Genomic DNA, 21,178 nt, shown 5'->3' with positions numbered 1-21,178 from the left:
ATTATTTTCCTTTTACACCTCAGGGTGAAATAATTTAATTAGGTATCTTGTTTACCCTGTGTCTTCTGAAAGCTAGAGGGAGCAAATTGGAGCTTTTGAAAGAGTGTGTGCGCGTGTGCGCGTATGTGTGTGTGTGCGTGCACGTATGTATGTGTGTGTGTGTGCGCGTGCACGTATATGTGAGTGTGTGCGTGCGCATGTGTGTGAGTGTGAGCATGTGCACGTGAGTGTGTGTGTGCGCGCGTGCACGTATATGTGTGTGTGTGCGCGTGCACGTATATGTGAGTGTGTGTGCGTGCGCATATGTGTGTGAGTGTGAGCATGTGCACGTGAGTGTGTGCACACACACACACTGGTAGGGGAGGCAGGTGATTATGGGCTGTGTCATGGATGCCCAAGCCTAGCGGTGCATTTAATGGGGTAGTCCAGGGAAGCAAGAGGAAACTGAGGAACAGGGAGGCCAAGCTTGAGGAATTAGGGAATTACCTGGACTCACAGAGGGGCTCAAAAGACGAATTCAATCTTTTTCTAAAAGCATTTTAAACAGTGGTTTGCCTGACTCCAAATGAGGAAGAGACAGCTTCACCTCATCTCTCCTGCTTCCTAGTCTGTGGGCTCCATTAGCAAGGGATGAACTATCGAGTAAGAGCTGGCGCTCTGGCATCAGGTGGACCTGGCTGGGACCTGGCTGGGTCCTGGCTAGGCCCCTCCAATGGCATCACCGTGGGCAGGCTGCTAATCCCCCTGGGCCTCAGCTACTCCTCCGTCAATAAGGATAATAATACCTCCCTCATAGAACTGTTGTGAAGGTTGAGATGAAATATGAGTGTTTAAAGCAGTGCCTGGGATGCAGTAAGCGCTTCGAGTGTTAACCAGTAGTAGCAGTTGTATTTCTGTGGATTACCTGGGAACTAAACCATCATCGTTGATATAATTTCTATTACCAGTTTTAAACAGTTAAATAACAAAGAATCCCATTTTAATCAAGACATTACAGTAGAGCACAGACCCAACCTGGTTGGGTACATAGTAGGGAGAAATAGAGGCTAGAAATTAATAATTATGCCCAATACCAGTGAACAGTTGTTTTCGCACTGTGACCAGTTTAGTACAAATAAAAATGTTTATAGACTGCATCTTTTCTCCATGCACAATTTATTGAGGTATTTCATCACTTTAACAGATGATAATTGAACATTTAGTATTCCTAGCCCTGAAGATCCAGCGAGGTACAAACCAGAAATGGCCCTGGCTCCTAGGTAGCTAAATATCAAGCGGGGAGAAGATCAAAAACACACATGGGGCTGGCGATAAATTAAACAATTACAGATGGTGAGAGTTGGGAAACAAGCTTAGGACAGAGATTGACCACGGAGGGACCCGTGTTGGGTTGGTGATCCGAGAAGGTGATGATGAAATACAGACTGAGAAGGTGAGGAAGAGCCAGGGGTCAGGAGAAGTGTGGGAAGGGGGCTGGCTTGGGAGGGGCATGCGCTCCAGGTGGGGACATCATGTGTACCAAGACATGCAGCCCAGGAAGAGTTTGGTGTATTCCAGGAATGAAGGCAGGCCTGTGTGGCTAAGGCGCAGGGAGCAAGGTGGCGGAGAGACTGACACGAAGCATGAGAAGCAGGCCCAGGTCAGATCAGGTGGGGAGTGAGGGCCGCTGCCAGGGCATTGGAGAAGCTATTGAGAGGCCCTGACAATCCCATGGGGGGAAAGTCCATTCTTAGTGCACATTTCCTGTTTTGAACGTTTTCTATTCAATAACGAAAACCTAGGTACTATATTTGTTTTAGCCACAAAACTATCTGGGTATCTTTGAGAAGTGGCACTTGCTGAGGTGGCCTTCTAAATCTTTGCCTGCTGTTCCATGGCAGGATGCCTTGTGAAGCCAGGTGTGGCCTGTGGCCCAGATGGACCAGGGAGATCTCGAGTGAGGGGCAGTAGCACGGGGCACACAGTAGGTGTCAGTCAAGTCTAAACATTGCGCACGGCTTTGTTTTGTCCAGAGTTGAGCTGTCGTTAGGTTGGGGCTTGACAGATGTGAATATTTTGGCCTGGGCTGCTCTCTGGCATGTTGAGTGCTGACTGGTGTATTTCCTTTTTCAACCAGAGAATCCTGGTCAAGCCCTGAACAGTCCAGAAACTCTGAGATCAGCATTTCTAGATCTTCTATGCATTTGGGAGGAGTCACCATTGATGACTTTATCAATTGTAAATTTCCGATACCAAATTACTGGCCTTCCAGTCAGTCAGTTCTGATGACAGGAAGGACGAGCGCTCTGGAAAGTCACTTTAAGCTAATCATTGTTAATCAAATAGTGCTGTTTTTGTATATTGAGTATTGAGAAGGGAATGTGCTTGGTCTGTCTTCTCTCTGTGCTTCGTCACCTGCCAGTCCTGAGGGCCCCAGGCAGCAGTGCAGCTTTAATGTGGATTCTTATGGATCAGAGGTGTCCTAGGGCTCACCTTGTTATTCTGCATTGCACTTGCAGCCAGGTAAAATCAGATTTCTCCTGTTTCCTCTTTTGGGGGTAGGGTGTGTGGATTTGAAAGGCCTGTCACATGTGGCCTGATTGCACTGCCCAGTGTGGTGTGTGTGTGTGTGTGTGTGTGTGTGTGTGTGTGAAAGATGTCTGCAAGTTGAGCATTGGCCTGTCCTGATTAGTGAGGACTTCTGATTGCCTAGGCCAGGGCTCAGGTGAGGATACTTTGACGCTGAGTGGGTGAACTTGCTTTCTGAAGGCACAGAGCCTCCTGGCTGGCAGAGCAAGGACTGGGCCTGGCATTTCTGACGTTTAGACCTGTGTTCTTTGATAAAGCCATGATGTTTAATTGTAGAGAAAATGGTTCAGCAGCAGATGCAGTGAGGAAACAAATAATGCCCAATTTTTCCAAGTCACTGAATCGAATCTTTTTATCTCTGAAGTGAACATTTTAAGAGAAAACAAGATTTATTTCTTGCTAATGGGGTGGGAATAACTTATTTAAAAAAATAAGAGTGAGCAAAATAAAACTAGATTAAAGACAGAAGTAAAATGTTTAGAATACTTTGTTTTATAATCAGGCATTAAATTATGTCAGTGGGAGTATGATTCCAAGTTCATAATGTCATCACTACTTAATTAAAATAATAGATGTCTTTGTAAGTCTGCTTTTGTTAGATACTATTATTTAATCCAGTAGTCAGTTTTATAATCAATGTTTTTTTCTTGAGGTAAAAAAACATCGTATGACTTCAAATCATTAAACAACTTTATAATAACAATGTCCTGTTTCCCGAACATTTATAAATTCAGTTTATATCATTTAGGCTTATGGGTGATTTTCTCCAAGTCAAGATTATGACTTTGGTTATAAATCCCTCTGGTTTGAGAAAGTAGTGATTTCTTAATACTTGGAAGATAGTTTTTATAATAATTAGTTGTATATTTATAACATAAAACAAAGAGCGCAACTGCTTATGACTAATCTGAGCCAGCAGTGTTGTGTACTGTTGCTATGACAACTAACAATTTCGGTCTGACGTTGACAGGTAACTTATTAGACCATAGGAGCTTGCATACTCACAATTGCTCTATACTTGCTTTAAAAAATGCCTGATTCAGTCATCGGGTGATAGTGTATTATTGGCATATTTTTCATCCACTTGGTTAAATGAACTTTTGGTTGATATACTTTGGTTAACTTCATTGACCGCCCATCACTGCTTCTGCTGGCCCACTTTTTTGGTAGAGGATTGGAGGGGATGGCATTTGTCATCTACCTTACACAGGAAAGAAAGGGACAGTGTAACCCTGTTTTGAAAAGTTCTGTTGAAACTTATTAGCTGCTTGGTACTGGTACTTCCTGTTTCCAAAACCAATGTTTATGCAACGCTACACTCCATTGTGAGATTATTTATTGCCTTAAGCAGAACTCCTGGCATATTTGAGACCCTGCCCCTCTCATTTGTGCCAGATCCCCAAGTCACAACTGGTCCAGTCCATTTCACACCAGCAGTACCAGCCTTCATCCCTCTCCTGCCTCTCTTCTGTTGGGTGGCAAAGACCTTGTTGGGTAAATAAGTTTAATCTAATGGCTCTCCCAGCACATTCCTCCTGCCCAGTCTGAGTTCCGGCCCTTATGGCTCTCTGACTGTCATTGTCTTGGCTTTGAATTGCCTGGCACTTTTGCCCTGTCAGAGCAATGCTAGCACGCACCTCCCTTCCTTTAGTAAACATACTCATGATGGGTGTCATGTTTCTCATGCCTGCAGTGCTGTGAACTAGGTCCTACTGCCATAAGGTGGGTGAGAAGTATTTGTGGGGGAGGTGTGTTTGTGGGGTAAGGCAGTGGGAGGGTAGAGGAAAAGGAGATAAAGGAAAAGCCCATTTCTAACTCTCTGAACAGGCGAGGCCAGCTTATCTGAGATGCCTGTGATCAGGTGAGTCCTTATCTACTATACATTAATTATATATGACATATGTGTGGCAGTGAGCCTCTTGGGATGGGCCAGAGGCGTCAATCCTTGCAGCAAGCCTGGGAGGTAAAGACAAGGAAAAACGGGCTCAGAAAGCTACCTGAACCCCCTGAACCGCTTTAAAAGGAGTCAGGCTGTGTTTGAAGCCTGGCCTTCCCATTATTAATTGTTATTAATTGTATGAATTTGGGCAAGTTTCTTAGTCTCTCTGGCCCTCAGAACCTACCTCAGAGTGTTGTAAAAATTCACTGAGGTAATGGCAGTTAGGACTGCCCAGCTCAAAGCTAATATTAGTTAAGTAATTATTTTTGTTGTTTTTGCTGCTGAACTAAGGCCAGCTGATGATACATGGCAGAGCTGGGCTGAGTTTCTCAGACTCTAAAGCTTGAGCTCCTTCTGCGATTCATACTATTACTGTTGCCTCATCTCTTTTGGTCAGTATGAAAAGTGCCTCAGTTCTTAGTGTCTCCCCTACTCTTTTTGCCCAGTTTCCTGTGTGGTGGGGTTAAATGGCCCTTGACTGTTTGGTTCCTGGTACCAGGGACCAGAGAACTTCCTTCTTACCCATTGTTAATTTGAGCTAAGGGTGTGGAATTTTGTTCAGCTTCTTAGAAAATTATACAGATAGAATGATTGCTTTGGCATTAAGAAACTTGTTAACTGACTTTCACTATGATTTTGTTTTTAAAAGGAGAATGCAGTTGAAGCTAATTTTATTTTATTTGTGGATAGAGAAACTGTTGGAACTGCTTTACAAAGTGTTTTAGTAAGTGTGGGGAAATTTACTGTCTCGGGCATCTTTATTCCTCAGCTTTCATCATGATGTAGGGGAAAAACTTACCTGTGAACAGATATAATTATTGAAGTCATCTTTAATTTGTATTCCCTCCCTCATTCACACACAGGTAAAAAAAATTTGAGATTATTTTTTAACAATTGGAGAAGGGTAGTTTAAAGATTAGGTGGAAGAGAAGATGATGTCTTACTATCAGTAATATTAACCCAAATAAAGCTGTTTAAATGTTTCCCATTTGGAAGGGATCATGACAGGTGGTATAGAGCAAGCTCATCCAATGTACATTTCTGTTGGACGTTTTTGTGTGCTTTCACTAGTCTTAAGAGAGCTGCCAAATTATTGTGGCAAGTTTAAGTAAGTGAATTAGGGCAGGATTTTCCAAGCTGCTAGGCAGTCTGTTAGTGGGTCATAAAATTGGTTTAGTGGGTCACAACAAGCATTACAACAAAGTGAAATAATGACTTTTTTTTTTTTTTTTAATAGAGTCTTACTCTGTCACCCAGGCTAGAGTACAGTGGCGAGATTTTGGCTCACTGCAACCCCTCCATCTCCCGGGTTCAAGCTTTTCTTGGGCCTCAGCCTCCCAAGTAGCTGGGATTACGAGCATGTGCCTGGCTAATTTTTGTATTTTTAGTAGAAATGGAGTTTGGCTATGTTCCCCATGCTGGTCTTGAACTCCTGGCCTCAAGTGATCCACCCATCTTGGCCTCCCAAAGTACTGGGATTACAGGCGTGAGCTACCACGCCTGGCCGAAATAATGAACTTATCAGAGTATACAGCGTGTTGTAAAGGCTATGTATTTCTCCTGGAAACCTTGACTTCATTTTTTTTTTCATTGTTGGGTGTGTGTGGGTATTGGATCACTGTATATAAATAAAGTGGGTTTGAAAGCCTCCGATCTGAGATATTTTAGAAAGTTTATCCGAGTTCTTTAGAGCAAGTCTAATTGCGCAGAGAAGGAAAGTGCTTATAACTGAGTCTTTCTTAGCTGTATTTCCATCACCATTGAGTGGATTCACCGTGACCCGTTTTAGGGTTTAGGACTTTGGTCATCACAGTGGCAATGTTTTGCAGCATCCTCCTTCCTTCTGTGCGTCCCACTAAGATCTTCCCAAGCATCATTTCTAGGTGGGAGAGTCACACATGGCCAAGTCAGTTATCACAGGCAATTACACAGAGTAGGTGTGACCACACAGACTGTCCTTTTCAAATTAAAAATGTTTTGTTTCTCTAAGGCTGTCATTTTTCTTTTCTCTACACTAAATAAAATAGTTCGCAATCCTTTACAATAGAACTACACTGTATGTCACAGAAGGCAGGTCTCCGAGAGGCTAAATGTGTGGCAAAAGTAGAGAGACAGGAAGCACAGTCCAACCGCTGTAGGGTTGAAATATGAAAAGCTACTGTCACAGGCCACCGAGAAGGCTCTGAAGCCTTTTTGGGGGAGAATTGGGGAGAATTTGATAAAGCCAGAAAGGTACAAATAGGGACTATTGAGACTGGCATTTCAGTGGATTAAACTATAGAAGGAGAAAAAGAGATTCCTTAATACTGGTGATAATATGTTGTTATCAGGTATAACAATTTATAGTGATGGTAATACAGAGATTTTTTTCCAGAGCTAATATATTTTGTAAGTGGAAAATAAGGTTTATGTCTTCAATTCTAAAGATTCATAGATGAAATTAGGAAAACAGTGTCCTCAAAAAAAAAAAAAAAGGAAAATAGTGTCCTTCCTAATTAACATGTCCCATGTATCATTGTGTTTATGTACTTTCTACTATAAACTGAATTTTAAAATCTTGAATAAAGTATACTCACAAATAATTGGAATCTTACTCAGTTTGACATTTGTAAGATTATCGGCCCGGTGAGGTGGCACACACCTGTAATACCAGCACTTTGGGAGGCCAAGGCGGGGCAGATCATCTGAGGTCAGGAGTTTAAGACCAGCCTGGCCAACATGGTGAAACCCCATCTCTACTGAAAATACAAAAATTAGCCAGGCATGGTGGGCGCCTGTAGTCCCAGCTACTCAGGAGGCTGAGGCAGGAGAATCAGTTAAAACTGGGAGGTGGAGGTTGCAGTGAGCCGAACTCCATCTCAAAAAACAAAACAAAACAAAAAAAACACAGTAAACCAAAATGTAGAGAATGACTTTTAGATTTTGTTCTTTCAACTCTGAGTTGCCTCTGAAAACTTTTAAAAGAATTGTCTCATTTTTCATGGCCTTTGTGCTACATTTTTAAATACTCAATCCATTTAAGGAGGTAAAACTATCCCACTGTAATTAAGCTGTTCAGATTAAATTTTTTTAAGGCATAAAGGAAGTAGTTAGCTATGATGATCTGTATTTTCTTGTTAGATAATTATTTTACAATTGTTCCTCTAGAAGTGATGAATGATTTCCTTTATAACCAGCTGTCAGTAAAAGACAAGTTTTCATTATGAGTATGTTAACGTGTCCTTTGTCCTTGTCCTTTTCATTTAGTTAAAGTAACCAGTAGCTCCTATTTATGTGAACTTAAAAAAGGTACTGTTAAAAAAGTTCTGACCTTTGTGATAAGAGCTGTGAGTGAAGTCAAAGCTGATAGGATGCTGGGTTCTTGGGTAATGAATCCTGTTACAACAAAAGAGAGCACGACAACTTGGGTAACTCAGGGAAAGAAGCCGAGTTCTCCATTTCATGTGGACTTCGTATCAGGTGGAGCATTTACTTAAGGGGTGCCACGCCACCTTTTTCTGTTCTTTCCCTGAGTCATTACTGCTGCTGTAGGATTTAAATCCCTCGATGGTGTGTTGAGACTTTGGGCAAACATCACTTGGCCATAGAGTTATTAGGTAGTAACAGACTTGATTGCAATGCAATGAATTGCCAGAGTGAGTAACTTGATGGAGGATATGTATTGGTTCTTGGGGCAAAAGTCCTCATACCTGACAGCTGAGGACTAGAGGTGCAGACTCAGTGGTAGGTGGTGGTGGTTTTCACAGACTTGTGTAGTGGGAGGAGTGACTATTAAGGCTTTGTTTTGAGAGAGACAGACAGAGAATTGACTCGAGGATGGATGCTACAAAGTAGACATGAGATTACTGCAGTAGTCTTAAATGATCCTTGAAAGCATCCTGTTGGAGTCAAGATGAATCGGATCACTTCACTTCTATAGGATCTGGATTATGACTGATGTCTCTGTTCCTCATCACTAAAATGAAGTGATATTTCTCCAAGGCCTCTTTTAACTCCAGAATTACATGAATTTTTGAAATGTTGAATATTTTCTAAAACAGCCTTCTTTCCGTTCCCGTAAGAAAAACAGTTGTTATGCTCTATATATAGACATGTGGCACCCGATGTCTGGGTATTTACCAGTGAGCTCTTTGTTTTTAGGCTTTGATCGTTCTGTGTTCCTTGTTTGCCAAGTAGGATGCTCACTTGCAGGCTGCGGTCATTTTCCCATTCAGCTTTTGAGTTTTCCTGTGTCTGTTACTGTCCGTACAGATAGTGAAAGGCTTCAGCTGAGTCCTGTGGGGAGATCACTTCGAGTTTCTGGGTTTGGGTGTGCTGTGATGGGGTGACTGAGATCACTGTCGGTGGTGAGTGAACGGTCTCATGGAGCTGGGGTTGCCTTGCTTTTGTTTACTCGTGACTCTGCAGGGCAGCCTGTGGGAAAATGGCAAGGCTTGGCATCTTGGAACCGCAAGCCTCCAGAGGGAGTTGAATTAATGTGCAGAGTTGAATCAGGGAAAGTTCAGAGGCAGTGTAGTTTACTCCCTTATTCCAGTACCCACACTCACTACACATGTGTTTACTTTTAAACTTTTGCCAAAGCCCCCTTAGTTTAAAAGGGAGGCTTCACATAAATGGAAAAGCTGAGGCTAAAAGGTCTAAATTTCTCTCATCTTTATTGCTTATTACAGCTTTTATTATAGATGCTGCGAGTACTTAGCACTTCTAAGAAACTCCCATTGCTCTTGTTTCCCTTTCAGCTTGGAGCTGGGATCCAGAGTAGTTAACTGAGGGGCCTAGCGAGCCCCTTGTCAGGAGGATGGCTTGCCTTTGAAGGCAGTTGACTCTTGTATGTGTCTTAGTCTCTTTAGGCTGCCATAACAGATGCCATAGACTGGGTGGCTTAAACAATACATGTTGATTTCCTCACACTTGTGGAGGCTAGAAGTCCTAGATCAAGGTGCCAGCAGATTGGGTTCTTGACTTGCAGACAGCTGTCTTCTCATTGTGTCCTCACATGGCATTGAGGCTGGAGAGTACAGGGAGAGAGATTGAGAAAGAAGGAGCTCTGGTCTCTTTTCCTCTTCCTATAATGATACTGATCCCATCATGTATCATATCCCTGCAGCCTCATGACCTCATCTAAACCTAATTACCTTTCAACGGTCCCACCTCCAAATACTGTCACTTTGGGGGTTAGGGCTCCAACATAGGAATTTTGGGGAGACTCAGCATTCAGTTGGTAACTGTGTGTATGTGTGTGTGTGTGTGTGTGCGCGCGCGCATGTGTACTTGTAGAGGAGGGTTGATTGTCCACCTGACAGCTGTTGCCATCCCCTCTTCCCTGCTGGATGCCAATTTGCATTTTTCTGGCGCGTTTTGTGGCTAGAGTGGTCATGTGACACTGTTCTGGCCAATGAGGCGATGGAGGAAGGCCCCCGGGGGCTTCTGGGAGTGCCTTCCTTCCCGGCTGGAGAGAGCCCTCCTCAGGGGCTGTCCCTGCCTTCGCTTCTTCCCATGTGTGCCTGGGGCAGCTGAGGCAGGGCTAGGAGAAGAGCCCAGGTCCCTCCTGCCACCTCCAAGCGATGAAGCAGCCCTGGGCCAAGTCCAGCATTCTCGTGTGAACTGCAGAGGAGCCCTGCGCTTCCAGCTACTTGCAGCCAGGTGCTGTTACCTACGCCCCACGCACCCTCACGGACCTGTGTACAAGGGCACAAGTGCCTCCCCTGGAGCTGGCAGGAGGTGCAGTCGGAAGAGCATCTGGTCCCTGAGGCCTCCCTATGCCTCCCCCTGGATCCCCAGGCTGTCCGTGTTCACAGCTGTTGACCCTCGGGTGCGTCTGTCGCGTCTGCTCTCTTCTCCAGGCTGGGAGCTCCTGGACCACGTCTTGCTCCCATCTCGATCTTCAGGCCCACCCCGTGCTCCCCCGTAGGAGACATAGTAACTGGTTCAGCCAATCAGGTTCACTCAACCAGCGAGCGCTGTGGGTCCTGGTCTTGCTGACAGCTGTTGCTTTACTCCTTTCTTGTTTTTGGTGTCCTCCCTGAGAAGCCTGCGTATTGGTTGTTCACAGAAAGCTCACGAGGTGGCCTGAAGAGAGGGAAGTGGGAAAACAGACTTTAATTAAAAGGGCCTGGGCCGTGGAAATAGCTGTTCTCTAGGGTTTGGTTAGAGACAGACAATCCTCTAAAGACCCAGACAGAGATGTGTCCCATCCTCACGCTCAGTTTTCGTTGCGGAAGCAGAAATCAAGTAAGAGCCAACTTAAATTCTTTTAATTATGGAACATTTTAAGCCTACAGAAAAAACACATCATTGTTACCGTTGTTTCTGGCATTAAGGTCTCTTTTTTCTTTTTAAGAGTGAAAAATGAAATTTTCCAGACAAACACTTAACTAATTCAGTATTTCAAAATTGAAATACAGGCTGAACATCCCAAATCTGAAATCTGAAATGCTCCAAAATTCAAAATTTTTTGAGCACTGACATGCTGCTTAAAGGAAATGCTCACCGAAGCATTTCAGAGTGTAGATACTCAGAAATATACCACATATTCAAAAATTGGAAAAGCTTTGAAATCTGAAACACTTCTGGTGTTTCGGATAAGGGATGCTCAACCTGTAGTGAGTGAGTGGTTGGAAGTTAGAACATATTCTTCTGTAGAAACAAACCTGTTTGACCCACAATTTGGCCAATATACGGAGATTTGAGATGAAAAACTTACAAAATGATAGGATGACTGGCTGTCATTTTACCAGTAAGGAAACAAACCCAGAGAAGTGAAGTCAGGATTTAGGTTTGTGGACCTTTTATTTAAGGTTCTTTCTACTCTGCCATACTTTACTAGTGACTTCAGACAACAGTGTCGAATTTCATCAGCCAGAACCCACCAGGAACACAACGTGTAGTTATACAGAAGTTGGCTTCATTTAACTTGCTTCTGCCGGGGCCAGTGTACCCAGAAGAACCCTGGGACTATTTTGGAAAGGCAGACTTGGGGTTGTTGTTGGACTGGGTGATTTGAAGGTAGAATTAGGGAAATGGGACCAGATCTGGTTAGGATGTGGCCAGGAGGCAGAAACAATTCAGTGATTGGGTATCCCAACAACTTTTATCTAGGAGGTAGGAGATTAAAGTAGAGTTAGAGTGGCCATGCAGTAAAGAATTTGCAATCATACATGTTGGTGAGAAAAGGGGGCATCTGGTTATTTTTGTGGTAGTAATGTGGGCCCATCTGTGTTGGTTTTTGAGCATTCATTATGTTCTGATGGGAATATGGGGGTCAGGTTGTCAATTAGACTGGTCTTTACTTTGAAGGTTGAATTTAATTTGTTCACCAACTTACTTAATTTCATTCTTAATGCTGATGCTTGAGGAATAGTAGGTTTTAGTAGGAGCAAGATGCAGTGGGAAGTAGGGACTTAAAGGATGTCTAAATAACTGTGTCTGAGCAGTCACTGGTTTTTAAACATTGTAGCTGCTCAATGGTAATACTGCAAATTTTACAAAAGGCAGATGGGTAGTTTTCGCCTAGCTTGAGAAGCTTTAAAAATCATCATGATGACTTTGTACTATCTTAAAACTTGATCGGCTATAGAAGCAGATAAAACTGTTGAGCTGTTATTAAAGTGTACTTACAGTTGAAACATATTAGTCTTCAAAGATGCCATCCAGTTACTGATCCAGAGGTAATGTTAATGGTGGTGTTACTCACAGTGCCAAAACACCCACAGATCAGTAGAAAATGTGGACAATCAATTTAGAAAATTTGCAAAGCAGTCAGAAGTGAGAGGCAGTGCTGGGTAGTGAAGAGTGGACCAGACTCCGATCTTGGTCCTAGTCCGAGCTTTGCCACTGTGTGGTCCAGAATGTCTTTGCCACTCTCTTAACTTAGTCATTTCATCTCTCTGGGCCTCAGTTTCCTCATCTGTCATAATGAGGAAGTTGAACACCTGGTCTCTGTGTTCCTTCTAAAGTTTCTGTCATTAAGTCTGTTTGAAGATAGTCTCTTCTTTTGAAAGTATTAGTTGGTTTGGCCAGTTGGGCCAGGTCATAAATATTACGGAATTATTATTCAGCTCTTGAAGACAGGAATGTTTGAGGGCTTTGAAAGCTAGCCCAGCAGGAAGCTTTTCGTGGTCTCTGTAGTTTCCTTCCTCTCAGGAATGATTAGGCTGAAATCAACCATCTTCTCAGTCCATCCTCTTTGTAGTTTCCTGAGATGAATGACCGAGGTGTTTTCTCCTCAGAAAATAACATAGGAGAAAAATTCCAAGGGAGACCTCTTTATTCAGGAACTTGCAATTTAGGAATTAAGTGTGATAACTTTATTTTATCAATTTTAATTTTGTGACTATCACATAATATAAATAAGGATTCTGTTACATGCAAATTTTGAAATCATGCAAAAACCAAAAAAGGAAAAGAAGTCAATCAAAACTTGTATAGTTTCAAAGATGGGGGCCAGGTGATTTGGAAGCTGTGCATGGGATTGCCACGTGGCCGCTCCCCTCTAGCAGGCAACAAGTGCCTTGTGTGTTTAGTCAGTATCATGCTGCATGTCATTGCTGATGGCATTCAAGTTTTTGCTTATGTGTGCTGGTATTTAATGTGCACTTAGATCTAAATATCTGTTTTTAGCCTTCAAAGATGTCAACCAGGTATTCATCAAGAGGTATATTAATGGGGATGTTAGTGATAGAGCCCAAGACAACCCTAACCCCCAGATCAATAGCTTTGTAACAGAAGCGCTAAACCACTATGAAGATGATCAGACAACAGTGGGATGCATCCTGCCATTAATTTAGCAGAAAGAGCACACGTCCAAATAGGAGAGTTAATATAGAGAGGTGCTGTACAAAGTGGCCCAGAGCATGGACTCTGGAGCTAGCTGCATGATGCTGCCACTTAATTAGCCTTGTAGATTTAGGCAAGTCACCTAGCCTTGCTGGGCCTTAATTTCCCTATCTGTACGATGGAATAAATTTAATGTCTACTGCAAAGGTTATGTGACACTTAGCAAACATGATAAAACACAGGTTGCTGGGCCCACCCCCCAGAGACTCTGATTCACTGCATCTCAGGTATTTGCATTTAACTAATTGCATGATAGTGCCGATGCCTCGGACCCTGAGATGACACTTTGAGGATCACCATGCTGTGCATTTGTACACACAGACACACACGTAGGCATTTATTTTCCAAAGTAAAGGGCATAGTGTTTGGAGCCTAATGTTTTTCTCCTATTTAGTGCCTTGTGAATATTTTCCCTTTCATTATTTATTCTAATAATGGATGATTTTAAGCTGCACTGTATTCCATTATTAGATATTTAAATGGCTTACATTTTTTCACTATCATAGACCATGCTGGAATAAATATCATTCTGTGTACACTTGTCTACATCTCTGTTGATCTCTTTAGGGTAAATTCCTAAAAGTGGAATTACTACGTTCAAAGTGTTTCATGGTAAGGCCTTTTGCTACACATCGCCAACAAACTCTTCAGAAAGAGAGTAGCAGAAATTTGTCTTCTTACAGGTAGTCTATGAGAGTAGATGCTGATTTTCTAAATGTAAGGGAATAAGAAAAACTTCATCATTAACTTTTTTTCATGTGTATTTGGGCTTTGGTGGGAGTAAGCAAGAAGAATATCCGTGCATTTATAGAGTAAGCAAAGGTATGTCAGGAAAAACTAGGGAGGAAAAATAGGGCTGAACTGTGGCTTGATTTCAGGAGAGTTTCTGGGATTCAGACTGGAATTAACTGAATGATGCTGTAATGTACAGGTGTTGGTATAGGTGATTTTTTGCAAAGAAGAATAAACACTGGCTTACTTTTATTTATCGTATATGGTATGGGTGACTACTGCTGCTAGTTCAAGGGTCTTGATTTTTAAAAAATGTGTTTCTTCACTGTGATAGCTGGGAGCCCCAGGATACAGACTTTTGGTTAAATAACATCTGCTCCACTCTGCCTTCCCACGTGGGCCTCTCTAACCCTGGGCCAAGCAGTTGAGTCTGTCCTCGGGGTGCCTGGAGTGAGGGTGGGTACAGCTTGGGTAATTCAGCATCCATACCTAAAAACTTACTCAAAATAGGCTTCAGGTAGAGAAGTCAGTGGTTCTTGGGAACAGGGGTGAGTGAATGGAGGCGAAGGTGGGGCCCTCCACAGGTCAGTCAGGCCCTCAGGGTGGGACAAGAGCTGTAGGGCTCTTGATTATAAGCCTGTGTGGTGGAGACCAGCAGATAAGCCAAACTCTTCTTTATTATCAGAACATTTCGCTAATAAGGGATCTCAAGGGTCATCTGGCACAACCTTCTCTTTTTGCAGATAAGGAAGCTAAATAATTTATTATTTCAGTTAAGCTTCACCATATGAGAGTTTTTGGGTTTTTTTTTTTTTTTTTTTTTTAAGTTTTTAGGATCAGATAGTGAACCTTGGAACAGAATTGGCTGCTTTTTGTTTCTTTTTTCTGGAAGAGCTGAACTTTAGAGAATTGTGGCTGCATGGTAGACGGGCAAAGCAGGAAGGACACAGTGCAGCTGAGAGCGAGGGTGGCCTGTGGTCTCTCGTTTGGCCTGGAGAACGGGCTGATTCCAACTCCTTCTGCACTGCTCCTGAGTCACGGGTCCTACACCACCGTGCCTCTCTCCCGAGCTCAGGAGGCCGAGCTCAGGACTGCACGCTCCTTCCTGAGTGGTCTCCAAAGGCTTCAGAGTGGCCTTGGTTGAAGAGTTGCTCTCTTCTGTGCCAGTCATGTTTTTTAGAATTTACGTACTAGTTTTCTTCTTGCAATTCAAAAAAGTATTTTTTTCTTTTCCTTTTAGTAAAGAAACACATATGACGGGTTATTTCTTTTAAAAAGCAACAGCTCCCCTGAACACCAAACTGTGCCTTTTACCACTGGGTGACACTGTTAGACCACAGAACGTGCTTTGCTGGTAAAATCAAGAGTCATTGAATTTCAGATTTCATCAAGCTACTTTACATAGGAGAGAGAAACTCCAAATCACTTAATAGTCATCTATCAAATGTTATTTGATAAGTGTAATTTATCAATTTTAAGGCCAATGAGTTTCAGGCAATCAGTTATTAAAGAAATCCATTAATTGGGCAGGATTTTGATTGCTTAGAAGTTTTTGCAGATTAATGTGCTGCGTATTAATGAACTAATTATTTCATGGGAATATTTATGCAAGCCAGTGTACTAATATATCTATTGCCCACCAGACAAAAGTCTAAGTTATCTTTCTTTGGCAAAAGACTCACTGTTGATACACAGCAATTAATGTTACGGACTTTTAGTGAGGATTTTTTTTGAGCCATCTTATTCAAAAGGAAGCACGTCTGTTGGTTAGAGAAATGGGTATTTGGTTCTCTGTACCGTTATGTGTTAAGAAGATTATGTCTTACTAGTTCTGAGCTCTTTCAAGATCAAATGAAGACAGAATTTGTTCAAAGCGTGGGTTGACCTCCCCTACTCTGCTTTTGGCTCCTTTTGGAAATCTGATGTCTGCCCTTCTAAGTGTAAGGTGAGCATTTTCTGGTCAATTTCAGCTGACCGCTATGTGACTGAGATGTTTCTGAGGTTAAGAATTGAGTGCGAGTCAGGTCTTCCCTTTGTGGGGTTAACATGAGAAAGAAGGCAACTTCAAATTTAATTTTAATAGAAGCAGACTTTAGTATGCTACGAGAGGTATTAATGGAGTCCTGCAGGAGTGTAAAGGGGAAACACTGAGGAGGAGCCAGGGAAGACTTGGTGGGGTGAGTTCCTCCATTTGGATTCTCTAAGCCGCCCGTATTACCCTGTTGATTCGATACTTTTTTTTTTTTTTTTTTGAGATGGAGTCTCACTGCATTGCCCAGGCTGGAGTGAAGTGGCGCGACCTCGGCTCACTGCAGCCTCTGCCTCCTACGTTCAAGCGATTCTCGTGCCTCAGCCTCCTAAGTAGCTGGGACTACACGTATGCACCACGATGCCTGGCTCATTTTTGTATTATTATTATTTTTTTTTTAAGTAGAGACGGGGTTTCTACTTGGCCAGGCTGGTCTCAAACTCCTGACCTCAAGTGAAATGCCCACCTCAGCCTCTCAAAAGTGCTGGGATTACAGGCGTGAGCCACCGTGCCCGGCCTATTCAGTATGTTTTAATAAGGTACACACAGTGTGACATACAGCCCAGGGCTGGGGAAGGAAATAGGAGGTAAGACGAGAGGTTTGCGGGCCTCTGGAGGTCAGCCAGAGGCACAAGGAGTCAGCGGCTCCAGCTTTCTCCTAGCTCTTCTGTATCTGCTAGTCACTGTGAGGCCGCTGCTACTTTGTATGGCTTATGTACAAGCCATTGTGCCAGAGCATAGGGGAGAGAATGGAAGTCACTCTCTGCAGAGTGACTTTCCCTTCTGCAGAGATTCACTTCTGTGTCCTTCAAGGGGAGACAGTGTGGAAACATGTGGGAAATTAGCCCACAGGCGGGGAAGTGCCTGGGGCGAGGGGCGTCCAGTGGAGTCTTCCACAGCAGTTCAAACAGGAGGACATGTCTCTGGAGAGGACCTGGGAAGACTGGGGGAGGCAGGCTGTGAGTTGGTCTTTGCAAGGTGCCTGGAGTTTTACTGGCCAGGGAGGAGGGATTTCTGCCCAGGAGGAAATCGGGAGCAGAGGTGGAGATGGGAACGTGCACGGGCTTGGTGTGTACTGGCTGCCTGGAGTTGATGCCAGAGAGTTAAGAACCACACATTTGTAAAGGTAATTGAGGACTCCACTATCGAGAAGGGGGCCACAGAAGGCCAAGCAGTTTAGCATCCTCCCCTGAGGTGACCACTGATGCTCGGCTTGGTAGCCCTGATCTGATTAAATGAGTTAGCTCATTGGATTTGACTGAGGATGCAGCTGGATTAGAGGGAAAGGCAGCCGGCGGGGATGGAGGCCATGAAGCCAAGTGTACAATTCCCAGGATGAGAGATGAGCGACTGGTGATAGGGGGCGATTTTCAGATGCGTTTATGGAAGGGAACTGATGATCGATTCTGTACTTAGGGTTGAAACCTGTGAGATGGAACCTTTGGGAGAAATAAGGAAGTTAAGGGAAGACTGCGAGGGATTGTTTCTCAGCGGAAGAATGGTGTGTGTGCTGTCGTCTCTGTTGCTTTTGAGAAACAATAGCTCCAACTCAAATTTGCCTGGGATGACTTCTGCTACAGTGTAGGCCCTGTGGGGTGGGGTCGTCTCTGTCCTTTCAGTGTCCTTTCCAGCACCTGGGCAGTGTCTGGCACCTCGGAGGCCTTCAGTAAATGGCGAGTAAAGTGGAGCTCAACTTGACGCCAGTTGATTCTGAGGTGAACATTCCAGTACGAAGTTGGAATTTCAGAGCCAGAGCTTGGGAAGTCAGAAACTATCTCCACACACACTTTAGAAACAGCTCTTGTAGCAGAAGGGGTAAAGGTGTGTGGGGTCTCCAGAGGCGTGACCGAGAGAAGAGGACAGGGCTGTGGCCCTCTGCCTGGACTGCTGGTGGTGGTAAAGGGAGGGAAGAGGAAGTGTGGGCAGAAAGCTGGGGGAGAACGGGGAGGACAGAGGGAGGGTGGTCCAGAGGCTGCCTTCGCATCAGCAAGAAAATAGACACCAGCCCCAGACCCAGGAGAGGCCTAGGAGAGTGTCACCAAAGGAGGGAGCCCTGGATGGCCTGAGAAAGCCCCGCCGGGTGTGGACTGTCATGCAGATAGAAACATGTTGTTGCTGTGAATATTTGAAGGATGACATTTGTTGTCTGTTAGTGACCACGGATCACAGCCCTTGGGGACAGACCTTGAGGGCCAGAAGCACAGGCACTTCTTACCAGAAAAAACACCTGACAAGCCAAGTGACACTGCCAACTCCTAGGTAGCAGTTGGTCTGGGGAACATTAGCCAAGGTCCTTCTCAGGGTGAAATTTCTCTGGAATAGTTCTCAGGCCCAGCCATTGTCTTGGGAATAAGCCCAAATGCACCTGTTTGGTTGATGAACATTGTGTGCTTTGGGGCTTCAGATGGGACTGACGAGGCTGGGACGCCCAGAGCTGCAGAGTGGAGCAGGCTCTGACTGCGTGTCACGTCCACATGGTGAACATGGCAGACGTCTGGTTGCCCTTCTCGTTTCTCCCATAGATGTGCTGCTGTTGGCTGAACGTAGGGGACGTTCCTCCCTCCCACCAGGTACTACTCACAGGATGAGGGTAGTTCTGCAGTCTACCAGGGAATTCTAGAATCTGCACAGGAGTAGAGGAAGTGAGGGTGCAGGGTTTATGTCTTATCTGCAGTCCTAGGACTTTCAACTGGGTGAAAAAAGTCACCAAGGATCAGCCTCTTGCCAAGACAAGGGGCTGTTATAGTTGGCTGTGGGCCCTTGAAGGATTTTATTCACCCCTTAAGCCATTTTTACCTCCTCCCCTGAGCCAGGAATTGAATGAATCTTTATTTATTTTATATTAGTTTTCTTCTATCTAGAGACTTCTTGTTCTCACACACTAGAGTATTTTTGTTTTTGTTTTCATTTTCTCTCTATATTTTGTCTTCAGTCTTTTCTAAGTTTGTTTGAGTATCCAACTTCCTGGCAAAACTAGATTATGCAAGAACTGCGGTTTTTTTTTTTTTTCAACTTTGGCTTTGATCATGATATATTTGGACAATATAGAAAATGCCTCTTTTTAGCCAAGATTCAGACTTTGGGGAGTTACAAGGCCGAAGAAATTTAGTTGCAGGAGTAATTTGCTAGTTTCCATAGAGAGCAACCCAAACTTCATTGGTTGACCATCAGCCTCACTTTCTTCTGACAGATAGCAGCTGAGTCTTGGGTACCCAACTTTGGCACAAGCCTCTCTGATATCCTGCTCCAGTCATTTTCTTTCTTCCACAACACTTTCTCCCTTCCCTGTCTGCACTGGAGAAATGAGCAGAGGCCAAGATTGGGTTCATCATTATTCTTTTTTGTCTAAACTAGTGTACTTGTGGTATACGGTCATTCACTTTCATGTTGATGGAACATTAAGTAACGGAGAGTTAGAGTAATGAATTGGTTTGTTGGGACTGTTTGCCTACTTTGTTGAGCATCTGCCACATGGGCAAGTACTGTGGATGGTAGATGTTTTCCATGAGTTTTCAAGAATGCTGAGACCAACTCTGCACATGCAAGTGTACTAGCTCTGATTTCCAGTTGAGGAATCAAGACTCAGGTTAAATAATTTTATAAAATCACATAATTGATGAGTGACCTAACCAGGGATTCTCATTCAAGATGGGTGGTCTTCAAGCCTGATGCTTTTTTCCATTATGCTGTATAACTTCCCATGGACTGTGCACAGTTTAAGATGGATGAAATGACAGAATTGTCATTATGCAGCAGCAACCAAGTGACTTGTGGATAGTAATTTTAATAGCTGTTGCACATGTACTCTTACACATGCAGAGGAGGACATGCACCAAAAAAGTGTACCGATTGAGGGTGAATGTTCAGAGGAAACACACCTGTGTCACCAGAATCTGTATTATCCAGAAACGATCTTTTCCAGGCCCTGGAAGCCCCATTTGTACTGCCATCTATTCACTCCCGAAATAACCATTATCCTGACACCTAACATCAAAGGTTGGTTTTGCCTGGTTTTGAACATTATGTACATGGACGCGTGCGTGTATACTCTTCTGCATCTTGCTTTGTTTGCTTAACGTTGTATTTGTGAGATTCAGCTGTGCTTTGTTTGCAGAATTGCCAGTTCGTTCTCATTGCTGCGTAGTATTCCATTACATCAGCACAGCGCTGTTTACTTACCCATCGTACTGTTAGTGGACATTTGAGTTGCCTCCAGTTTGGGACTATTATGAATGGCCTGCCGTTAACATTCTTATAAAAAAGCATTTATATTCATATGTTTTAATGAAATATGTCTTTCCTGCCTCCCATCTCACTTTAATGTCATCCTTTAGAGGTTTTCTGTTTGGGATCGTAAAGCTGTGATATTAGAAAGCTTCTAAAGTCCTGTTGAGAGACAGGAAATCATTCTGTTAAAGTCAAACCTGGTTCCTCCATCCGTCATCCCAGCCCATGGAGTGCTTTAGAGCTTCCTTTTGGAATTACACAGACTCAAGGTCAAATCTTGGTCCTGCTCTTTAGTAGCTGGGTAACCTTGGGCAGCAGTGACAGCATTATTGTTACTAATTTATTCTTATTCATTGCCAGCGACAGCGCTAATAGCAGGTGACATCTATTGAAGGTTTACTGTGTTGTAGGCATTGCGTTTGGTGCATTTCATTTTTTTTTTTTTTTTGAGACAGAGTCTCATTCTGTCTCCAGGCTGGAGTGCAGTGGCGCAATCTCAGCCCACTGCAGTCTCCGCCTCCTGGGTTCAAGCGATTCTCCTGCCTCAGCCTCCTGAGTAGCTGGTATTACAGGTGCACACCACCACGCCCAACTTTTTGTATTTTTAGTAGAGACAGGGTTTCACCGTGTTGGCCACGATGGTCTCGATCTCTGGACCTCATGATCCACCCGCCTCGGCCTCTCAAAGTGCTGGGATTACAGGTGTGAGCCACCGCGGCCCGGCGGGTGCATTTCTTATTTACTCTTCATGGCAGCCCTGTGAGATCTGTCAGTCCTTTTTCATTGTTGCCTTGTTGAGCCCGCGAAGGCCCTTACCCAAGATCACATAGAGCAAGTGAGGAAGCTGG

General features: G+C 43.8%; 1 protein-coding gene across 11 annotated transcripts in view; it reads left to right on the top strand.

Annotated features, from left to right (window-relative positions):
• The window catches only part of FAM107B (family with sequence similarity 107 member B), a 258,097-nt gene that overhangs the window by 218,097 nt on the left and 18,822 nt on the right, over nucleotides 1-21,178 (top strand). The window contains exon 1 of one of the 11 annotated variants that reach the window (XM_054521980.1): nucleotides 10,133-10,150. The exons of the other annotated variants lie outside the window; for them this stretch is intronic. The gene's annotated coding sequence lies outside the window, so the exon portion shown is untranslated. Of the gene's footprint in view, nucleotides 1-10,132; nucleotides 10,151-21,178 lie in introns of those variants that run through there. 11 annotated transcript variants of the gene reach the window in all.

This window comes from Pongo abelii, chromosome 8 (genome assembly GCF_028885655.2).
Source record: "Pongo abelii isolate AG06213 chromosome 8, NHGRI_mPonAbe1-v2.0_pri, whole genome shotgun sequence".
In the NCBI taxonomy this organism is placed as follows: Eukaryota; Metazoa; Chordata; class Mammalia; order Primates; family Hominidae; genus Pongo; species Pongo abelii.
The sequence above is the reverse complement of the archived record's forward strand: the minus strand, read 5'-3'. Positions and strand labels throughout refer to the sequence as shown.